The following is a 25,491-nucleotide window of genomic DNA, read 5'->3' on the forward strand; positions in this document are numbered from 1 at the left end:
TACCATCATAGTAACTTTTGAGTGCGTATGTGAAAATGAAGAAAAAATATGCCAATTATTCCAGTTTTTTTACCGTTTTCACCGTGGGAACGAAAAATTTACCGTTCGACTTTTTTTAAAAATAACCCCTGGTAATGCTAACTTGATGCCTACATAGCAATACCACCCTAGTAACTTTTGAGTGGGTGGGTGAAAATGAAGAAAATGTATGCCAATAATTCCCGTTTTTTTACCGTTTTTCACCATGAAAAGGAAAAATTTACGGTTCCACTTTTTTAAAAAATAACCCCTGGTAGTGCTAACTTGATGCCTACATAGAACTACCACCCTAGTAACTTTTGAGTGGGTGGGTGAAGATGAAAAAAAAAACTATGCCAATAACTCCCGTTTTTTTTACCGTTTTTCACCATGGAAACGAGAAATTTACCGTTCGGCTTTTTTAAAAAATAACCCCTGGTAGTGCTAACTTGATGCCTACATAGCACTACCACACTAATAACTTTTGAGTGGGTGGGTGAAAATGAAAAAAAACCTATGCCAATAACGCCCGTTTTTTACCGTTTTTCACCGTGGAAACGAGAAATTTACCGTTCGACTTTTTTAAAAAATAACCCCTGGTAATGCTAACTTGATGCCTACATAGCACTACCACCCTAGTAACTTTTGGCTGGGTGGGTGAAAATGAAAAAAAGTACGCCAATATGTCCCGTTTTTTTTACCGTTTTTCACCGTTCAAACGAAAAACTTACCGTTCGACTTTTTTAAAAATAACCCCTGGTAATGCTAACTTCATGCCTACATAGCACTACCACCCTAGTAACTTTTGAGTGGGTGGGTGAAAATGAAAAAAAAACTATGCCAATAACTCCCGTTTTTTTTACCGTTTTTCACCATGGAAACGAGAAATTTACCGTTCGGCTTTTTTAAAAAATAACCCCTGGTAGTGCTAACTTGATGCCTACATAGCACTACCACACTAATAACTTTTGAGTGGGTGGGTGAAAATGAAAAAAAACCTATGCCAATAACGCCCGTTTTTTACCGTTTTTCACCGTGGAAACGAGAAATTTACCGTTCGACTTTTTTAAAAAATAACCCCTGGTAATGCTAACTTGATGCCTACATAGCCCTACCACCCTAGTAACTTTTGAGTGGGTGGGTGAAAATGAAAAAATGTATGCCAAAAACTCCTACTTTTTTACCGTTTTTCACCGTGGAAACGAGAAATTTATCGTTCAACTTTTTTAAAAAATAACCCCTGGTAGTGCTAACTTGATGCCCACATAGCACTACCACCCTAGTAACTTTTGAGTGGGTGGGTGAAAATGAAAAAAAGTATGCCGATAATTCCCTTTTTTTACCGATTTTCACCGTGGAAACGAAAAATTTACCGTTCGACATTTTAAAAAAATAACCCCTGGTAATGCTAACTTGATGCCTACATAGCACTACCACCCTAGTAACTTTTGGCTGGGTGGGTGAAAATGAAAAAAAGTACGCCAATATGTCCCGTTTTTTTTACCGTTTTTCACGGTTTTTCACCGTTCAAACGAAAAACTTACCGTTCGACTTTTTTAAAAATAACCCCTGGTAATGCTAACTTCATGCCTACATAGCACTACCACCCTAGTAACTTTTGAGTGGGTGGGTGAAAATGAAAAAATATATGCCAATAACTCCCAATTTTTTACCGTTTTTCACCGTGGAAACGAGAAATTTATCGTTCGACTTTTTTAAAATTGTTTTTTAAATAGTGAATTAAATAAAGTAGATATATTGATTTCTCTTCCTATATTTAGGAGGTGAAAAAAGATCTATGAAATTTGCAACACCAAGAATATTGTGAGAACCAAAAGACCACGTTAAAGACATTGCATTATGAACCCGAATAAAAGACGTAGAGGTAAAAATGAAAAACCTATCAAATATCCTGATCTTGAACCTTCTTTTGCTCCAGTTGCACACGATCTAACACGACCTGTACCATAACCACCGAAAAAAGTATGGCCGAGAAGTGGCTCATCTCTTAGTTCTTACAAAAGCAATGCCGATAAGGAGTTTTTACTGAAACCGGAACAACCAAAATATAATTTCATTACTACTGAAGATTTTAGTGATTTGAGTAAAAATTTAAATTTACCAAAAAGTAAAACAAAGTTTTAGGCTCTTCTTCGAATAATGTTATCAAGGCCCATATAATGCAAATATGATGGGATACATGTCCGTCAAGTTAGCACTACAACTTTGAAATTTCAAACTCAAATATAGCTAATTAATACCGTTTTTTAACCGTGGAATCGAAAAAATTACCTCTCGAATTTTTTTCAAGTAAATTCCTGGTAGTGCTAACTTGACGTCAAGTTAGCACTACCACCCCGAAAAACCGATTTCAACATTCTTACAATCAAGCCGATTATGTCAATAATTGCCGTTTTTTCACCGTTTTTTTACCGTTTTTCACCGTGAAAACGAGAAATTTACCGTTCGACTTTTTTAAAAAATAACGCCTGGTAGCCCTAACTTCATGCCTACATAGATTACCACCTTAGTAATTTTTGAGTGGGTGGGTGAAAATGAAAAAAAAGTATGCCAACGACTCCCGTTTTTTTTACAGTTTTTCACCGTGAAAACGAGAAATTTACCGTTCGACTTTTTTAAAAATAACGCCTGGTAGCCCTAACTTGATTACTAGATAGCACCACCACCCTAGTAACTTTTGAGTAGGTGGGTGAAAATGAAAAAAAGTATGCCAGTATTTCCCGTTTTTTACCGTCTTCTCCGTGGAAACGAAAAACTTACCGTTCGACTTTTTTAAAAAATAACGCCTGGTAGCGCTAACTTGATGCCTACATAGCACCACCACCCTAGTAACTTTTGAGTAGGTGGGTGAAAATGACAAAAAGTATGCCAGTATTTCCCGTTTTTTACCGTCTTCACCGTGGAAACGAAAAACTTACCGTTCGACTTTTTTAAAAAATAACCCCTGGTAGTGCTAACTTGATGCCCACATAGCACTACCACCCTAGTATCTTTTGAGTGGGTGGGTGAAAATGAAAAAAAGTATGCCGATAATTCCCTTTTTTACCGATTTTCACCGTGGAAACGAAAAATTTACCGTTCGTCATTTTAAAAAAATAACCCCTGGTAGTGCTAACTTGATGCCTACATACCACTACCACCCTAGTAACTTTTGAGTGGGTGGGTGAAAATGAAAAAAAGTATGCCGATAATTCCCGTTTTTTACCGATTTTCACCGTGGAAACGAAAAATTTACCGTTCGACATTTTAAAAAAATAACCCCTGGTAGTGCTAACTTGATGCCTACATAGAACTACCACCCTAGTAACTTTTGAGTGGGTGGGTGAAAATGAAAAAAAAGTATGTCAATAACTCCCGTTTTTTAACCGGTTATCACCGTGGAAACGAGAAATTTACCGTTCGACTTTTTTAAAAAATAACCCCTGGTAGTGCTAGCTTGATGCCTACATAGCACTACCACCCTAGTAACTTTTGAGTGGGTGGGTGAAAATGAAAAAAAGTATGCCAATATTTCCATTTTTTACCATTTTTCACGGTTCAAACGAAAAACTTACCTTTCGACTTTTTTAAAAAATAACCCCTGGTAATGCTAACTTCATGCCTACATAGCACTACCACCCTAGTAACTTTTGAGTGGGTGGGTGAAAATAAAAAAATATATGCCAATAACTCCCAATTTTTACCGTTTTTCACCGTGGAAACGAGAAATTTACCGTTCGACTTTTTTAAAATTTTTGTTTTAAATAGTAAATTAAATAAAGTAGATATATTGATTTCTCTTCCTATATTTAGGAGGTGAAAAAAGATCTATGAAATTTGCAACACCAAGAATCTGGTGAGAACCAAAAGACCACGTTAAAGACATTGCATTGTGAACCCGAATAAAGGTCGTAGAGGTAAAAATGAAAAACCTATCGAATATCCTGATCTTGAACCTTCTTCTGCTCCAGTTGCACACGATCAAACACGACCAGTACCAGAGCCACCGAAAAAATTATGGCAGAGAAGTGGCTCATCTCTTAGTTCCTACAAAAGCAATGCCGATAAGGAGTTTTTACTGAAACCAGAACAACCAAAATATCATTTCATTACTACTGAAGATATTAATGATTTGAGGAAAAATTTAAATTTACCAAAAAGTAAAGCAGAGCTTTTAGGCTCTTCTTCGAATAACGTTATCAAGGCCCATATAATGCAAATATGATGGGATACATATCCGTCAAGTTAGCACTACAACTTTGAAATTTCAAACTCAAATATAGCTAATTAATACCCTTTTTTTAACCGTGGAATCGAAAAAATTACCTCTCGAATTTTTTTCAAGTAAATCCCTGTTAGTGCTAACTTGACGTCAAGTTAGCACTACCACCCCGAAAAACCGATTTCAACTATTCTTACAATCAAGCCGATTATGCCAATAATTGCCGTTTTTTTCACCGTTTTTTACCGTAAGTAATTGCCGCTTTTTAACCGTAACTGATAACCCAAAACAGATTTTGAATCTCATTATTATTTTTTAAACTATGGCCCAAAATGTGCTAACAAGGCGTCAAGTTAGCACAACCACTCTAGTAACTTTTGAGTGGGGGGTGAAAATGAAAAAAAGTATGCCAATAACTCCCGTTTTTTACCGTTTTTCACCATGGAAAAGAAAAATTTACCGTTCGACTTTTTTAAAAAATAACCCCTGGTAGTGCTAACTTGATGCCTACATAGCACTACCACCCTAGTAACTTTTGAGTGGGTGGGTGAAAATGAAAAAAAAGTATGCCAATATTTGCCGTTTTTTTACCGTTTTTCACCGTGGAAACGAAAAACTTACCGTTCGCCTTTTTTAAAAAATAACCCCTGGTAGTGCTAACTTGATGCCTACATAGCACTACCACCCTAGTAACTTTTAAGTGGGGGGGGGGGGGGGGGGTGGAAATAAAGAAAAAGTGTGCCAATAATTCCAGTTTTTTTACCGTTTTTCACCATGGAAAAGAAAAATTTACCGTTCGACTTTTTTAAAAAATAACCCCTGGTAGTGCTAACTTGATGCCTACATAGAACTACCATCCTAGTAACTTTTGAGTGGGTGGATCAAAATGAAAAAAAAATATGCCAATATTTCCCGTTTTTTTACCGTTTTTCACCGTTCAAACGAAAAACTTACCATTCGACTTTTTTAAAAATAACCCCTGGTAATGCTAACTTCATGCCTACATAGCCCTACCACCCTAGTAACTTTTGAGTGGGTGGGTGAAAATGAAAAAATGTATGCCAATAACTCCTACTTTTTTACCGTTTTTCACCGTGGAAACGAGAAATTTACCTTTCAACTTTTTTAAAAAATAACCCCTGGTAGTGCTAACTTGATGCCCACATAGCACTACCACCCTAGTAACTTTTGAGTGGGTGGGTGATAAAAAAAAGTATGCCGATAATTCCCTTTTTTACCGATTTTCACCGTGGAAACGAAAAATTTACCGTTCGTCATTTTAAAAAAATAACCCCTGGTAGTGCTAACTTGATGCCTACATAGCACTACCACCCTAGTAACTTTTGAGTGGGTGGGTGAAAATGAAAAAAAGTATGCCAATATTTCCCTTTTTTTACCGTTTTTCACCGTGGAAACGAAAAATTCACCGTTCGATTTTTTTAAAAATAACCCCTGGTAGTGCAAACTTGATGCCTACATAGAACTACCACCCTAGTAACTTTTGAGTGGGTGGGTGAAAATGAAAAAAAAGTATGCCAATATTTCCCTTTTTTTACCGATTTTCACCGTTCAAACGAAAAACTTACCATTCGACTTTTTTAAAAAATAACCCCTGGTAGGGTAGAGCGAGGATGATTTGACAAAAGGAGGATTTGTCATTTTCAAATATAACGAAAACCTTTATAGATACACAGAATATCAAAATCCTTATTTTAAGCCTGTTGACTATTCAGCAATATACGTGAATATGTCAGTCATTTTTCTGGTATGCTTGGTGCTGCACGTGTTTTTCGGTTTTGTGGCGTTTTGTTGCTGATTTTGCTTGTTTAGTTCCTCTGCGTCCAGCGTTACAGTGAATTGGTATTATTTTAACTCTCTGAGATTTAAAATATTATTTTCATACAAAACCAATTAAAAGATCAGTTGTGTAATAATATTAAGCATATTCGGTAAGTTTGATAACAAATACTTATTGATCGTTAAAGGAGGATTTGACATTTGCCCAGTAGGAGGATTTATCAAATTGTGAAATCCTCCTTTTATCTTCCTAGTGCTCTGTTATAGTTTTTTTTTGTTGTTGTGCTTTTATTGTTATAATATTTAGGGTAATATGCCTAATATATACAAAAGGAAACATCCCGAGAGGGTAATTAATGAAGAAGGTCTTCAGCAAGCGCTGCACGACATAAAAAATAAAATTGATACGCCAACGAGTGCTTCTCGAAAATATAATGTAAACAGGACAAACATAATTTATCGGCTCAAGCTTCTTTCTGATAACCGGCTACCTAACGAGTTACAAGGCAAGGCTAGCACTAAATATTCTGTAAGGCAAGTCCTATCAAACTTTCAGGAAAGAGAGCTGGCGGAATACTTTAAAAGCTGCTCAAATTTGCATCACGGATTAACTTTTGATATGGCAAAACGATTTGTTTACGAATATGTAAAAAGGAGCAATATAAGAAACCCATCTTCTTGGGATAAGGATCAAGCTGCAGGAAAAGTTTGGTTATGGGGTTTCATGAGACAAAATCCAACTATTAGTTTACGCAAACCAGAAAATATAAGTTTAGCTCGCCTTCGAGCTTTTACCAAACCTGTAGTCTAAGACTTCTTCGGAAAACTTGAAAGTCTTCTCTTAAAACACTCGTTTAACCCTGAAGATATATACAGCCTCGACGAGACTGGTATCATAACAGTAATGGATTCTGTTAAAGTAAGTTCGCATATTTTTTTAAAAGGATATTTGGACTTAATTAAAAAAAATGTCAGATCATTGCTGAAATAGGCAATAGAACTGTTTCACAAACTGCTTCAGGAGAGAGAGGAACTCTTGTAACAATGTTTGCCATCGTCAATGCAGCAGGAAATCATGTGCCTCCGGTATATGTGTACCCCCACAAACGAGTGAACCCTTTATTCATGAAAGGAGCATTGTCGGGATCCCTCTAACTTTTTGCAGACAGTGGTTGGATAAATGCAGTAATTTTCCTTGATGTTTTGAAACATTTGGGAAATTTTACGAAATAATCCAAAGGAAATCTCATTCTTCTTCTTCTGGACAATCATGCGCCTCACTGTTCACTTGAAGCTATTTTATTCTGCCGCAATAACGGGATGGTTTTACTCTCTTTTCCACCGCACACGTCTCATCGATTGCAGCCATTAGATGTAGGGGCATTTGGGCCATTTAAGAAACAATGCAAGGCCTCATTAGCAATAACATTGTAAATAACCCAGAAAAAACACAAGGAATCACAATATACGATATTCCGTCGCTGTCATCTACCCCTTTTCTCAGAGCATTTTCCCCAGAGAACATTACTAAGGGATTTTCGTCTACAGGAATTTACTCTTTCAACTCCGATATATTTGATGAAAGCGAGTTTTGTGTAGTAGAAGAATTTGAAGGGAACAAAGAACATAATGAAGGACCGATTTGCTCTTTAAACTTTCCGACTGAAAACAGCTTGGCTGAGATTCCTTTAAGTCCTAATGTTTTAACCACTTCAGTGGATAAAACGCCTCATAGCACACCAGAGAACATTCGACCGCTGCCAAAACTAAAACCCCGAAAAAAGTTCAAAGGTCGTCCGGCAGGAAAATCAAGAATTTACACTGCAACCACGGAAAAAACTCGATTAATAGATCTCTCATTGCAAAAGACCAAAAAACAAGTAGCAGAAAAAATTAAAAAAGCAAAGATCGTAAAACGTGTACTACTTGATTCTTCCAGTAATGACAGTGATAACTATAGCGTCAGAGACTCCGACAATTCGTTGATATGGCAGGAAAGCGATGAGTCCATAAGTGAAGAATTGGAAAAAAATTAAATTTACCGAGAATGTGGAGGCCGTTTGCGATGATTATGTCCTCAATAAATTTGGAAATGATAGGAATTTCTATTATGTTGGATTGGTAATAGTTGTTGCAAGGGCGAGTAATTTGCCGTACACAATCAAATATTTTAGAAGGCAAAACAATACATCTACTTTTTGCGAACCTGTAGTTGAAGATATCAAATTAGCACTACCAGCCGATTTGGTAGCCAAACTTCCAGATCCTATACAATTGCCTGGGACCTCTACACGAAAAGGAAATATACAATTTAAAGTGAATTTTTCAGGTCTTGACGTCCGCTAAAATTTTATTTGCATTGTCTTCATGTACCCTTTTTTAATACTCATGTAAACAAATGAACTAAAATAATAAATGAAATAAATGTCTAAACAAAATAAAAAATAAATCTTTGAAGTTTCTTTGGAATTAGTAACATGATAAATCCTCCTGCATATTGTGAAATCCTCCTAAGACAGTGACAAATCCTCTTTAAAAGTGGGATGATTTGACGCATTTGTCATTTTCTCTATTTCGCTTTATACCAATAAAAACATTAAGTGTTCGTGTTTCGATTATAAATGATTTTGAACTTAAATATCTAAGGAACAGTAACCAATGTAAATATTTTAATAATATGATAAGCTTTTGTCGAAAATAACAAAAATTCAATTTTATGTCAAATTCTCCTCGCTCTACCCTAATGCTAACTTCATGCCTACATAGCCCTACCACCCTAGTAACTTTTGAGTGGGTGGGTGAAAATGAAAAAATGTATGCCAATAACTCCTACTTTTTTACCGTTTTTCACCGTGGAACCGAGAAATTTACCGTTCAACTTTTTTAAAAAATAACCCCTGGTAGTGCTAACTTGATGCCCACATATCACTACCACCCTAGTAACTTTTGAGTGGGTGGGTGAAAATGAAAAAAGTATGCCGATAATTCCCTTTTTTTACCGATTTTCACCGTGGAAACGAAAAATTTACCGTTCGACATTTTAAAAAAATAACCCCTGGTAGTGCTAACTTGATGCCTACATAGAACTACCACCCTAGTAACTTTTGAGTGGGTGGGTGAAAATGAAAAAAAGTATGTCAATAACTCCCGTTTTTTACCGTTTATCACCGTGGAAACGAGAAATTTACCGTTCGACTTTTTTAAAAAATAACCCCTGGTAGTGCTAGCTTGATGCCTACATAGCACTACCACCCTAGTAACTTTTGAGTGGGTGGGTGAAAATGAAAAAAAGTATGCCAATATTTCCCTTTTTTTACCGTTTTTCACCGTGGAAACGAAAAATTCACCGTTCGATTTTTTTAAAAATAACCCCTGGTAGTGCAAACTTGATGCCTACATTGCACCACCACCCTAATAACTTTTGCGTGGATGGGTGAAAATTAAGAAAAAGTATGCCAATAATTTCCGTTTTTTTTTAACGTTTTTCACCGTGGAAACGAAAAATTTTCCGTTCGACCTTTTTAAAAAATAACCCCAGGTAGTGCTTACTTGATGCCTACATAGCACTACCACCATAGTAACTTTTGAGTGCGTGGGTGAAAATGAAGAAAAAGTATGCCAATAACTCCCGTTTTTTACCGTTTTTCACCGTGGAAACGAAAAATTTACCGTTCGACTTTTTTAAAATATAACCCCTGGTAGTGCTAACTTGATGCCTACATAGCACTACCACCCAGTAACTTTTGAGTGGGTGGGTGAAAATTAAGAAAAAGTATGCCAATAATTTCCGTTTTTTTTTTAACGTTTTTCACCGTGGAAACGAAAAATTTTCCGTTCGACCTTTTTAAAAAATAACCCCAGGTAGTGCTTACTTGATGCCTACATAGAACTACCACCCTAGTAACTTTTGAGTGGGTGGGTGAAAATGAAAAAAAAGTATGTCAATAACTCCCGTTTTTTACCGTTTATCACCGTGGAAACGAGAAATTTACCGTTCGACTTTTTTAAAAAATAACCCCTGGTAGTGCTAGCTTGATGCCTACATAGCACTACCACCCTAGTAACTTTTGAGTGGGTGGGTGAAAATGAAAAAAAGTATGCCAATATTTCCCTTTTTTTACCGTTTTTCACCGTGGAAACGAAAAATTCACCGTTCGATTTTTTTAAAAATAACCCCTGGTAGTGCAAACTTGATGCCTACATTGCACCACCACCCTAATAACTTTTGCGTGGATGGGTGAAAATTAAGAAAAAGTATGCCAATAATTTCCGTTTTTTTTTAACGTTTTTCACCGTGGAAACGAAAAATTTTCCGTTCGACCTTTTTAAAAAATAAACCCAGGTAGTGCTTACTTGATGCCTACATAGCACTACCACCATAGTAACTTTTGAGTGCGTGGGTGAAAATGAAGAAAAAGTATGCCAATAACTCCCGTTTTTTACCGTTTTTCACCGTGGAAACGAAAAATTTACCGTTCGACTTTTTTAAAATATAACCCCTGGTAGTGCTAACTTGATGCCTACATAGCACTACCACCCAGTAACTTTTGAGTGGGTGTGTTAAAATAAAGAAAAAGTATGCCATTAAATCCCATTTTTTACCGTTTTTCGCCGTGGACCCGAAAAATTTACCGTTCGACTTTTTTAAAAAATAACCCCTGGCAGTGCTAACTTGATGCCTACATAGCACTACCATCATAGTAACTTTTGAGTGCGTATGTGAAAATGAAGAAAAAATATGCCAATTATTCCAGTTTTTTTACCGTTTTCACCGTGGGAACGAAAAATTTACCGTTCGACTTTTTTTAAAAATAACCCCTGGTAATGCTAACTTGATGCCTACATAGCAATACCACCCTAGTAACTTTTGAGTGGGTGGGTGAAAATGAAGAAAAGGTATGCCAATAATTCCCGTTTTTTTACCGTTTTTCACCATGAAAAGGAAAAATTTACGGTTCCACTTTTTTAAAAAATAACCCCTGGTAGTGCTAACTTGATGCCTACATAGAACTACCACCCTAGTAACTTTTGAGTGGGTGGGTGAAAATGAAAAAAAAACTATGCCAATAACTCCCGTTTTTTTTACCGTTTTTCACCATGGAAACGAGAAATTTACCGTTCGGCTTTTTTAAAAAATAACCCCTGGTAGTGCTAACTTGATGCCTACATAGCACTACCACACTAATAACTTTTGAGTGGGTGGGTGAAAATGAAAAAAAACCTATGCCAATAACGCCCGTTTTTTACCGTTTTTCACCGTGGAAACGAGAAATTTACCGTTCGACTTTTTTAAAAAATAACCCCTGGTAATGCTAACTTGATGCCTACATAGCACTACCACCCTAGTAACTTTTGGCTGGGTGGGTGAAAATGAAAAAAAGTACGCCAATATGTCCCGTTTTTTTTTACCGTTTTTCACCGTTTTTCACCGTTCAAACGAAAAACTTACCGTTCGACTTTTTTAAAAATAACCCCTGGTAATGCTAACTTCATGCCTACATAGCACTACCACCCTAGTAACTTTTGAGTGGGTGGGTGAAAATGAAAAAATGTATGCCAATAACTCCCGTTTTTTGCCGTTTTTCACCGTGGAAACGAGAAATTTACCGTTCGACTTTTTTAAAAAATAACCCCTGGTAGTGCTAACTTGATGTGTACTCTAGTAACTTTTGAGTGGGTGGGTGAAAATGAAAAAAAAAACTATTCCAATAACTCCCGTTTTTTACCGTTTTTCACCGTGGAAACGAGAAATTTACCGTTCGACTTTTTTAAAAAATAAACCCTGGTAGTGCTAATTTGATGCCTACATAGCACTACCACCCAGTAACTTTTGAGTGGGTGGGTGAAAATTAAGAAAAAGTATGCCAATAATTTCCGTTTTTTTTTAACGTTTTTCACCGTGGAAACGAAAAATTTTCCGTTCAACCTTTTTAAAAAATAACCCCAGGTAGTGCTTACTTGATGCCTACATAGAACTACCACCCTAGTAACTTTTGAGTGGGTGGGTGAAAATGAAAAAAAAGTATGTCAATAACTCCCGTTTTTTACCGTTTATCACCGTGGAAACGAGAAATTTACCGTTCGACTTTTTTAAAAAATAACCCCTGGTAGTGCTAGCTTGATGCCTACATAGCACTACCACCCTAGTAACTTTTGAGTGGGTGGGTGAAAATGAAAAAAAGTATGCCAATATTTCCCTTTTTTTACCGTTTTTCACCGTGGAAACGAAAAATTCACCGTTCGATTTTTTTAAAAATAACCCCTGGTAGTGCAAACTTGATGCCTACATTGCACCACCACCCTAATAACTTTTGCGTGGATGGGTGAAAATTAAGAAAAAGTATGCCAATAATTTCCGTTTTTTTTTAACGTTTTTCACCGTGGAAACGAAAAATTTTCCGTTCGACCTTTTTAAAAAATAACCCCAGGTAGTGCTTACTTGATGCCTACATAGCACTACCACCATAGTAACTTTTGAGTGCGTGGGTGAAAATGAAGAAAAAGTATGCCAATAACTCCCGTTTTTTACCGTTTTTCACCGTGGAAACGAAAAATTTACCGTTCGACTTTTTTAAAATATAACCCTTGGTAGTGCTAACTTGATGCCTACATAGCACTACCACCCAGTAACTTTTGAGTGGGTGGGTTAAAATAAAGAAAAAGTATGCCATTAAATCCCATTTTTTACCGTTTTTCGCCGTGGACCCGAAAAATTTACCGTTCGACTTTTTTAAAAAATAACCCCTGGCAGTGCTAACTTGATGCCTACATAGCACTACCATCATAGTAACTTTTGAGTGCGTATGTGAAAATGAAGAAAAAATATGCCAATTATTCCAGTTTTTTTACCGTTTTCACCGTGGGAACGAAAAATTTACCGTTCGACTTTTTTTAAAAATAACCCCTGGTAATGCTAACTTGATGCCTACATAGCAATACCACCCTAGTAACTTTTGAGTGGGTGGGTGAAAATGAAGAAAAGGTATGCCAATAATTCCCGTTTTTTTACCGTTTTTCACCATGAAAAGGAAAAATTTACGGTTCCACTTTTTTAAAAAATAACCCCTGGTAGTGCTAACTTGATGCCTACATAGAACTACCACCCTAGTAACTTTTGAGTGGGTGGGTGAAAATGAAAAAAAAACTATGCCAATAACTCCCGTTTTTTTTACCGTTTTTCACCATGGAAACGAGAAATTTACCGTTCGGCTTTTTTTAAAATAACCCCTGGTAGTGCTAACTTGATGCCTACATAGCACTACCACACTAATAACTTTTGAGTGGGTGGGTGAAAATGAAAAAAAACCTATGCCAATAACGCCCGTTTTTTACCGTTTTTCACCGTGGAAACGAGAAATTTACCGTTCGACTTTTTCAAAAAATAACCCCTGGTAATGCTAACTTGATGCCTACATAGCACTACCACCCTAGTAACTTTTGGCTGGGTGGGTGAAAATGAAAAAAAGTACGCCAATATGTCCCGTTTTTTTTTACCGTTGTTCACCGTTTTTCACCGTTCAAACGAAAAACTTACCGTTCGACTTTTTTAAAAATAACCCCTGGTAATGCTAACTTCATGCCTACATAGCACTACCACCCTAGTAACTTTTGAGTGGGTGGGTGAAAATGAAAAAATGTATGCCAATAACTCCCGTTTTTTGCCGTTTTTCACCGTGGAAACGAGAAATTTACCGTTCGACTTTTTTAAAAAATAACCCCTGGTAGTGCTAACTTGATGTGTACATAGCACTACCAATCTAGTAACTTTTGAGTGGGTGGGTGAAAATGAAAAAAAAAACTATTCCAATAACTCCCGTTTTTTTACCGTTTTTCACCGTGGAAACGAGAAATTTACCGTTCGACTTTTTTAAAAAATAAACCCTGGTAGTGCTAATTTGATGCCTACATAGCACTACCACCCTAGTAACTTTTGGGTGGGTGGGTGTAAATGAAAAAAAGTATGCCAATAATTCCCGTTTTTTTACCGTTTTTCACCGTGGAAACGAAAAATCGACCGTTCGACTTTTTTAAAAAATAACCCCTGGTAGTGCTAACTTGATATCTACATAGCACTACCACCCAGTAACTTTTGAGTGGGTGGGTTAAAATAAAGAAAAAGTATGCCATTAAATCCAATTTTTTACCGTTTTTCGCCGTGGACCCGAAAAATTTACCGTTCGACTTTTTTAAAAAATAACCCCTGGCAGTGCTAACTTGATGCCTACATAGCACTACCACCATAGTAACTTTTGAGTGGGTGGGTGAAAATGAAGAAAAAGTATGCCAATAATTCCCGCTTTTTTACCGTTTTTCACCGTGGAAACGAAAAATTTACCGTTCGACTTTTTTAAAAAATAACCCCTGGTAGTGCTAACTTGATGTGTACATAGCACTACCTCTCTAGTAACTTTTGAGTGGGTGGGTGAAAATGAAAAAAAAACTATTCCAATAACTCCCGTTTTTTACCGTTTTTCACCGTGGAAACGAGAAATTTACCGTTCGAATTTTTTAAAAAATAACCCCTGGTAGTGCTAACTTGATGTGTACATAGCACTACCACTCTAGTAACTTTTGAGTGGGTGGGTGAAAATGAAAAAAAAACTATTCCAATAACTCCCGTTTTTTACCGTTTTTCACCGTGGAAACGAGAAATTTACCGTTCGACTTTTTTAAAAAATAACGCCTGGTAGCGCTAACTTCATGCCTACATAGACTAACACCTTAGTAACTTTTGAGTGAGTGGGTGAAAATGAAAAAAAAGTATGCCAATGACTCCCGTTTTTTTACCGTTTTTCACCGTGGAAACGAGAAACTTACCGTTCGACTTTTTTAAAAAATAACCCCTGGTAGTGCTAACTTGATGCCTACATAGCACTACCACCCTAATAACTTTTGGGTGGGCGGGTGAAAATGAAAAAAAGTATGCCGATAATTTCCGTTTTTTTACAGTTTTTCACCGTGGAAACGAAAAATTTGCTGTTCGAAATTTTTAAAAAATAACCACTGGTAGTGCTAACTTGATGCCTACATAGCACTACCACCCTAATAACTTTTGGGTGGGTGGGTGAAAATGAAAAAAAAGTATGCCATTAATTCCCGTTTTTTTACCGTTTTTCACCGTGGAAACGGAAAATTTACCATTGGACTTTTTTAAAAAATAACCCCTGGTAGTGCTAACTTGATGCCTACATAGCACTACCACCCAGTAACTTTTGAGTGGGTGGGTTAAAATAAAGAAAAAGTATGCCATTAAATCCCATTTTTTACCGTTTTTCGCCGTGGACCCGAAAAATTTACCGTTCGACTTTTTTAAAAAATAACCCCTGGCAGTGCTAACTTGATGCCTACATAGCACTACCACCATAGTAACTTTTGAGTGGGTGGGTGAAAATGAAGAAAAAGTATGCCAATAATTAACCAAACTTGATGCCTACATTGCACCACCACCCTAATAACTTTTGCGTGGATGGGTGAAAATTAAGAAAAAGTATGCCAATAATTTCCGTTTTTTTTTAACGTTTTTCACCGTGGAAACGAAAAATTTTCCGTTCGACCTTTTTAAAAAATAACCCCAGGTAGTGCTTACTTGATGCCTACATAGCACTACCACCATAGTAACTTTTGAGTGCGTGGGTGAAAATGAAGAAAAAGTATGCCAATAACTCCCGTTTTTTACCGTTTTTCACCGTGGAAACGAAAAATTTACCGTTCGACTTTTTTAAAATATAACCCTTGGTAGTGCTAACTTGATGCCTACATAGCACTACCACCCAGTAACTTTTGAGTGGGTGGGTTAAAATAAAGAAAAAGTATGCCATTAAATCCCATTTTTTACCGTTTTTCGCCGTGGACCCGAAAAATTTACCGTTCGACTTTTTTAAAAAATAACCCCTGGCAGTGCTAACTTGATGCCTACATAGCACTACCATCATAGTAACTTTTGAGTGCGTATGTGAAAATGAAGAAAAAATATGCCAATTATTCCAGTTTTTTTACCGTTTTCACCGTGGGAACGAAAAATTTACCGTTCGACTTTTTTTAAAAATAAGCCCTGGTAATGCTAACTTGATGCCTACATAGCAATACCACCCTAGTAACTTTTGAGTGGGTGGGTGAAAATGAAGAAAAGGTATGCCAATAATTCCCGTTTTTTTACCGTTTTTCACCATGAAAAGGAAAAATTTACGGTTCCACTTTTTTAAAAAATAACCCCTGGTAGTGCTAACTTGATGCCTACATAGAACTACCACCCTAGTAACTTTTGAGTGGGTGGGTGAAAATGAAAAAAAAACTATGCCAATAACTCCCGTTTTTTTTACCGTTTTTCACCATGGAAACGAGAAATTTACCGTTCGGCTTTTTTAAAAAATAACCCCTGGTAGTGCTAACTTGATGCCTACATAGCACTACCACACTAATAACTTTTGAGTGGGTGGGTGAAAATGAAAAAAAACCTATGCCAATAACGCCCGTTTTTTACCGTTTTTCACCGTGGAAACGAGAAATTTACCGTTCGACTTTTTCAAAAAATAACCCCTGGTAATGCTAACTTGATGCCTACATAGCACTACCACCCTAGTAACTTTTGGCTGGGTGGGTGAAAATGAAAAAAAGTACGCCAATATGTCCCGTTTTTTTTTACCGTTTTTCACCGTTTTTCACCGTTCAAACGAAAAACTTACCGTTCGACTTTTTTAAAAATAACCCCTGGTAATGCTAACTTCATGCCTACATAGCACTACCACCCTAGTAACTTTTGAGTGGGTGGGTGAAAATGAAAAAATGTATGCCAATAACTCCCGTTTTTTGCCGTTTTTCACCGTGGAAACGAGAAATTTACCGTTCGACTTTTTAAAAAATAACCCCTGGTAGTGCTAACTTGATGTGTACATAGCACTACCAATCTAGTAACTTTTGAGTGGGTGGGTGAAAATGAAAAAAAAAACTATTCCAATAACTCCCGTTTTTTACCGTTTTTCACCGTGGAAACGAGAAATTTACCGTTCGACTTTTTTAAAAAATAAACCCTGGTAGTGCTAATTTGATGCCTACATAGCACTACCACCCTAGTAACTTTTGGGTGGGTGGGTGTAAATGAAAAAAAGTATGCCAATAATTCCCGTTTTTTTACCGTTTTTCACCGTGGAAACGAAAAATCGACCGTTCGACTTTTTTAAAAAATAACCCCTGGTAGTGCTAACTTGATATCTACATAGCACTACCACCCAGTAACTTTTGAGTGGGTGGGTTAAAATAAAGAAAAAGTATGCCATTAAATCCCATTTTTTACCGTTTTTCGCCGTGGACCCGAAAAATTTACCGTTCGACTTTTTTAAAAAATAACCCCTGGCAGTGCTAACTTGATGCCTACATAGCACTACCACCATAGTAACTTTTGAGCGGGTGGGTGAAAATGAAGAAAAAGTATGCCAATAATTCCCGCTTTTTTACCGTTTTTCACCGTGGAAACGAAAAATTTACCGTTCGACTTTTTTAAAAAATAACCCCTGGTAGTGCTAACTTGATGTGTACATAGCACTACCTCTCTAGTAACTTTTGAGTGGGTGGGTGAAAATGAAAAAAAAAACTATTCCAATAACTCCCGTTTTTTACCGTTTTTCACCGTGGAAACGAGAAATTTACCGTTCGAATTTTTTAAAAAATAACCCCTGGTAGTGCTAACTTGATGTGTACATAGCACTACCACTCTAGTAACTTTTGAGTGGGTGGGTGAAAATGAAAAAAAAAACTATTCCAATAACTCCCGTTTTTTACCGTTTTTCACCGTGGAAACGAGAAATTTACCTTTCGACTTTTTTAAAAAATAACGCCTGGTAGCGCTAACTTCATGCCTACATAGACTAACACCTTAGTAACTTTTGAGTGAGTGGGTGAAAATGAAAAAAAAGTATGCCAATGACTCCCGTTTTTTTACCGTTTTTCACCGTGGAAACGAGAAACTTACCGTTCGACTTTTTTAAAAAATAACCCCTGGTAGTGCTAACTTGATGCCTACATAGCACTACCACCCTAATAACTTTTGGGTGGGCGGGTGAAAATGAAAAAAAGTATGCCGATAATTTCCGTTTTTTTACAGTTTTTCACCGTGGAAACGAAAAATTTGCTGTTCGAAATTTTTAAAAAATAACCACTGGTAGTGCTAACTTGATGCCTACATAGCACTACCACCCTAATAACTTTTGGGTGGGTGGGTGAAAATGAAAAAAAAGTATGCCATTAATTCCCGTTTTTTTACCGTTTTTCACCGTGGAAACGGAAAATTTACCATTGGACTTTTTTAAAAAATAACCCCTGGTAGTGCTAACTTGATGCCTACATAGCACTACCACCCAGTAACTTTTGAGTGGGTGGGTTAAAATAAAGAAAAAGTATGCCATTAAATCCCATTTTTTACCGTTTTTCGCCGTGGACCCGAAAAATTTACCGTTCGACTTTTTTTAAAAAATAACCCCTGGCAGTGCTAACTTGATGCCTACATAGCACTACCACCATAGTAACTTTTGAGTGGGTGGGTGAAAATGAAGAAAAAGTATGCCAATAACTCCCGTTTTTTTTACCGTTTTTCACCATGGAAACGAGAAATTTACCGTTCGGCTTTTTTAAAAAATAACCCCTGGTAGTGCTAACTTGATGCCTACATAGCACTACCACACTAATAACTTTTGAGTGGGTGGGTGAAAATGAAAAAAAACCTATGCCAATAACGCCCGTTTTTTACCGTTTTTCACCGTGGAAACGAGAAATTTACCGTTCGACTTTTTTAAAAAATAACCCCTGGTAATGCTAACTTGATGCCTACATAGCACTACCACCCTAGTAACTTTTGGCTGGGTGGGTGAAAATGAAAAAAAGTACGCCAATATGTCCCGTTTTTTTTTACCGTTTTTCACCGTTTTTCACCGTTCAAACGAAAAACTTACCGTTCGACTTTTTTAAAAATAACCCCTGGTAATGCTAACTTCATGCCTACATAGCACTACCACCCTAGTAACTTTTGAGTGGGTGGGTGAAAATGAAAAAATGTATGCCAATAACTCCCGTTTTTTGCCGTTTTTCACCGTGGAAACGAGAAATTTACCGTTCGACTTTTTTAAAATTAACCCCTGGTAGTGCTAACTTGAATGTGTACATAGCACTACCACTCTAGTAACTTTTGAGTGGGTGGGTGAAAATGAAAAAAAAAACTATTCCAATAACTCCCGTTTTTTACCGTTTTTCACCGTGGAAACGAGAAATTTACCGTTCGACTTTTTTAAAAAATAAACCCTGGTAGTGCTAATTTGATGCCTACATAGCACTACCACCCAGTAACTTTTGAGTGGGTGGGTGAAAATTAAGAAAAAGTATGCCAATAATTTCCGTTTTTTTTTAACGTTTTTCACCGTGGAAACGAAAAATTTTCCGTTCAACCTTTTTAAAAAATAACCCCAGGTAGTGCTTACTTGATGCCTACATAGAACTACCACCCTAGTAACTTTTGAGTGGGTGGGTGAAAATGAAAAAAAAGTATGTCAATAACTCCCGCTTTTTACCGTTTATCACCGTGGAAACGAAAAATTTACCGTTCGACTTTTTTAAAAAATAACCCCGGGTAGTGCTAGCTTGATGCCTACATAGCACTACCACCCTAGTAACTTTTGAGTGGGTGGGTGAAAATGAAAAAAAGTATGCCAATATTTCCCTTTTTTTACCGTTTTTCACCGTGGAAACGAAAAATTCACCGTTCGATTTTTTTAAAAATAACCCCTGGTAGTGCAAACTTGATGCCTACATTGCACCACCACCCTAATAACTTTTGCGTGGATGGGTGAAAATTAAGAAAAAGTATGCCAATAATTTCCGTTTTTTTTAACGTTTTTCACCGTGGAAACGAAAAATTTTCCGTTCGACCTTTTTAAAAAATAACCCCAGGTAGTGCTTACTTGATGCCTACATAGCACTACCACCATAGTAACTTTTGAGTGCGTGGGTGAAAATGAAGAAAAAGTATGCCAATAACTCCCGTTTTTTACCGTTTTTCACCGTGGAAACGAAAAATTTACCGTTCGACTTTTTTAAAATATAACCCTTGGTAGTGCTAACTTGATGCCTACATAGCACTACCACCCAGTAACTTTTGAGTGGGTGGGTTAAAATAAAGAAAAAGTATGCCATTAAATCCCATTTTTTACCGTTTTTCGCCGTGGACCCGAAAAATTTACCGTTCGACTTTTTTAAAAAATAACCCCTGGCAGTGCTAACTTGATGCCTACATAGCACTACCATCATAGTAACTTTTGAGTGCGTATGTGAAAATGAAGAAAAAATATGCCAATTATTCCAGTTTTTTTACCGTTTTCACCGTGGAAACGAAAAATTTACCGTTCGACTTTTTTTAAAAATAACCCCTGGTAATGCTAACTTGATGCCTACATAGCAATACCACCCTAGTAACTTTTGAGTGGGTGGGTGAAAATGAAGAAAAGGTATGCCAATAATTCCCGTTTTTTTACCGTTTTTCACCATGAAAAGGAAAAATTTACGGTTCCACTTTTTTAAAAAATAACCCCTGGTAGTGCTAACTTGATGCCTACATAGAACTACCACCCTAGTAACTTTTGAGTGGGTGGGTGAAAATGAAAAAAAACCTATGCCAATAACGCCCGTTTTTTACCGTTTTTCACCGTGGAAACGAGAAATTTACCGTTCGACTTTTTCAAAAAATAACCCCTGGTAATGCTAACTTGATGCCTACATAGCACTACCACCCTAGTAACTTTTGGCTGGGTGGGTGAAAATGAAAAAAAGTACGCCAATATGTCCCGTTTTTTTTTACCGTTTTTCACCGTTTTTCACCGTTCAAACGAAAAACTTACCGTTCGACTTTTTTAAAAATAACCCCTGGTAATGCTAACTTCATGCCTACATAGCACTACCACCCTAGTAACTTTTGAGTGGGTGGGTGAAAATGAAAAAATGTATGCCAATAACTCCCGTTTTTTGCCGTTTTTCACCGTGGAAACGAGAAATTTACCGTTCGACTTTTTTAAAAAATAACCCCTGGTAGTGCTAACTTGATGTGTACATAGCACTACCAATTTAGTAACTTTTGAGTGGGTGGGTGAAAATGAAAAAAAAAACTATTCCAATAACTCCCGTTTTTTACCGTTTTTCACCGTGGAAACGAGAAATTTACCGTTCGACTTTTTTAAAAAATAAACCCTGGTAGTGCTAATTTGATGCCTACATAGCACTACCACCCTAGTAACTTTTGGGGTGGGTGGGTGTAAATGAAAAAAAGTATGCCAATAATTCCCGTTTTTTTACCGTTTTTCACCGTGGAAACGAAAAATCGACCGTTCGACTTTTTTAAAAAATAACCCCTGGTAGTGCTAACTTGATATCTACATAGCACTACCACCCAGTAACTTTTGAGTGGGTGGGTTAAAATAAAGAAAAAGTATGCCATTAAATCCCATTTTTTACCGTTTTTCGCCGTGGACCCGAAAAATTTACCGTTCGACTTTTTTAAAAAATAACCCCTGGCAGTGCTAACTTGATGCCTACATAGCACTACCACCATAGTAACTTTTGAGTGGGTGGGTGAAAATGAAGAAAAAGTATGCCAATAATTCCCGCTTTTTTACCGTTTTTCACCGTGGAAACGAAAAATTTACCGTTCGACTTTTTTAAAAAATAACCCCTGGTAGTGCTAACTTGATGTGTACATAGCACTACCTCTCTAGTAACTTTTGAGTGGGTGGGTGAAAATGAAAAAAAAAACTATTCCAATAACTCCCGTTTTTTACCGTTTTTCACCGTGGAAACGAGAAATTTACCGTTCGATTTTTTTAAAAAATAACCCCTGGTAGTGCTAACTTGATGTGTACATAGCACTACCACTCTAGTAACTTTTGAGTGGGTGGGTGAAAATGAAAAAAAAACTATTCCAATAACTCCCGTTTTTTACCGTTTTTCACCGTGGAAACGAGAAATTTACCGTTCGACTTTTTTAAAAAATAACGCCTGGTAGCGCTAACTTCATGCCTACATAGACTAACACCTTAGTAACTTTTGAGTGAGTGGGTGAAAATGAAAAAAAAGTATGCCAATGACTCCCGTTTTTTTACCGTTTTTCACCGTGGAAACGAGAAACTTACCGTTCGACTTTTTTAAAAAATAACCCCTGGTAGTGCTAACTTGATGCCTACATAGCACTACCACCCTAATAACTTTTGGGTGGGCGGGTGAAAATGAAAAAAAGTATGCCGATAATTTCCGTTTTTTTACAGTTTTTCGCCGTGGAAACGAAAAATTTGCTGTTCGAAATTTTTAAAAAATAACCACTGGTAGTGCTAACTTGATGCCTACATAGCACTACCACCCTAATAACTTTTGGGTGGGTGGGTGAAAATGAAAAAAAAGTATGCCATTAATTCCCGTTTTTTTACCGTTTTTCACCGTGGAAACGGAAAATTTACCATTGGACTTTTTTAAAAAATAACCCCTGGTAGTGCTAACTTGATGCCTACATAGCACTACCACCCAGTAACTTTTGAGTGGGTGGGTTAAAATAAAGAAAAAGTATGCCATTAAATCCCATTTTTTACCGTTTTTCGCCGTGGACCCGAAAAATTTACCGTTCGACTTTTTTAAAAAATAACCCCTGGCAGTGCTAACTTGATGCCTACATAGCACTACCACCATAGTAACTTTTGAGTGGGTGGGTGAAAATGAAGAAAAAGTATGCCAATAATTAACCAAACTTGATGCCTACATTGCACCACCACCCTAATAACTTTTGCGTGGATGGGTGAAAATTAAGAAAAAGTATGCCAATAATTTCCGTTTTTTTTAACGTTTTTCACCGTGGAAACGAAAAATTTTCTGTTCGACCTTTTAAAAAATAACCCCAGGTAGTGCTTACTTGATGCCTACATAGCACTACCACCATAGTAACTTTTGAGTGCGTGGGTGAAAATGAAGAAAAAGTATGCCAATAACTCCCGTTTTTTACCGTTTTTCACCGTGGAAACGAAAAATTTACCGTTCGACTTTTTTAAAATATAACCCCTGGTAGTGCTAACTTGATGCCTACATAGCACTACCACCCAGTAACTTTTGAGTGGGTGGGTTAAAATAAAGAAAAAGTATGCCATTAAATCCCATTTTTTACCGTTTTTCGCCGTGGACCCGAAAAATTTACCGTTCGACTTTTTTTAAAAATAACCCCTGGCAGTGCTAACTTGATGCCTACATAGCACTACCATCATAGTAACTTTTGAGTGCGTATGTGAAAATGAAGAAAAAATATGCCAATTATTCCAGTTTTTTTACCGTTTTCACCGTGGGAACGAAAAATTTACCGTTCGACTTTTTTTAAAAATAACCCCTGGTAATGCTAACTTGATGCCTACATAGCAATACCACCCTAGTAACTTTTGAGTGGGTGGGTGAAAATGAAGAAAAGGTATGCCAATAATTCCCGTTTTTTTACCGTTTTTCACCATGAAAAGGAAAAATTTACGGTTCCACTTTTTTAAAAAATAACCCCTGGTAGTGCTAACTTGATGCCTACATAGAACTACCACCCTAGTAACTTTTGAGTGGGTGGGTGAAAATGAAAAAAAAACTATGCCAATAGCTCCCGTTTTTTTACCGTTTTTCACCATGGAAACGAGAAATTTACCGTTCGGCTTTTTTAAAAAATAACCCCTGGTAGTGCTAACTTGATGCCTACATAGCACTACAACACTAATAACTTTTGAGTGGGTGGGTGAAAATGAAAAAAAACCAATGCCAATAACGCCCGTTTTTTACCGTTTTTCACCGTGGAAACGAGAAATTTACCGTTCCACTTTTTTAAAAAATAACCCCTGGTAATGCTAACTTGATGCCTACATAGCACTACCACCCTAGTAACTTTTGGCTGGGTGGGTGAAAATGAAAAAAAGTACGCCAATATGTCCCGTTTTTTTTACCGTTCGAATTTTTTAAAAAATAACCCGTGGCTGTGCTAACTTGATGCCTACATAGCACTACCACCATAGTAACTTTTAAGTGGGTGGGTGAAAATGAGGAAAAAGTATGCCAATAATTCCGGTTTTTTTACCGTTTTTCACCGTGGAAACGAAAAATTTTCCGTTCGGATTTTTTAAAAAATAACCCCTGGCAGTGATAACTTGATGCCTACATAGCACTACCACCATAGTAACTTTTGAGTGGGTGGGTGAAAATGAAGAAAAAGTATGCCAATAATTCCCATTTTTTACCGTTTTGCGCCGTGGAAACGAAAAATTTACCGTTCGACTTTTTTAAAAAATAACCCCTGGCTGTGCTAACTTGATGTCTACATAGCACTACCACCCTAGTAACTTTTGAGTGGGTGGGTGAAAATGAAGAAAAATTATGCCAATAATTCCCGTTTTTTTTTTACCGTTTTTCACCGTGGAAACGAAAAATTTACCGTTCGAATTTTTTAAAAAATAACCCGTGGCTGTGCTAACTTGATGCCTACATAGCACTACCACCATAGTAACTTTTAAGTGGGTGGGTGAAAATGAGGAAAAAGTATGCCAATAATTCCGGTTTTTTTACCGTTTTTCACCGTGGAAACGAAAAGTTTTCCGTTCGACTTTTTTAAAAAATAACCCCTGGCAGTGCTAACTTGATGCCTACATAGCACTACCACCCTAGTAACTTTTGAGTGGGTGGGTGAAAATGAAGAAAAAGTATGCCAATAATTCCCATTTTTTACGTTTTTCACCGTGTAAACGAAAAATTTACTATTCGAATTTTTAAAAAATAACCCGTGGTAGTGCTACTTAATGTCTACATAGCACTACCACCCTAGTAGCTTTTGAATGGGTGGCTGAAAATGAAGAAAAAGTATGCCAAAAATTCCCGCTTTTTTACCGTTTTTCACCGTGGAAACGAAAAATTTACCGTTCGACTTTTTTAAAAAATAACCCCTCGCAGTGCTAACTTGATGCCTACATAGCACTACCACCCTAGTAACTTGTGAGTGGGTGGGTGAAAATGAAAAAAAAGTGTGCCAATAATTCCCACATTTTTACCGTTTTTCACCGTTGAAACGAAAAATTTACCGTTCGACATTTTTAAAAAATAACTCCTGGTAGTGCTAACTTGATGCCTACATAGCACTACCACCCTAGTAACTTTTGAGTGGGTACGTGAAAATGAAAAAAAATTATGCCAATAACTCCCGTTTTTTACCGTTTTTCACCGTGGGAACGAGAAATTTACCATTCGAATTTTTTAAAAAATAACTCCTGGTAGTGCGAACTTGATGCCTACATAGCACTACCACCATAGTAACTTTTGAGTGGGTGGGTGAAAATGAAGAAAAAGTATGCCATTAATTCCCGTTTTTTTACCGTTTTTTACCGTGGAAACGAAAAATTTACCGTTCGACTTTTTTAAAAAATAACGCG

The sequence above is a fragment of the Eurosta solidaginis genome, chromosome 2, assembly GCF_040869045.1.
Source record: "Eurosta solidaginis isolate ZX-2024a chromosome 2, ASM4086904v1, whole genome shotgun sequence".
Classification (NCBI taxonomy): domain Eukaryota; kingdom Metazoa; phylum Arthropoda; class Insecta; order Diptera; family Tephritidae; genus Eurosta; species Eurosta solidaginis.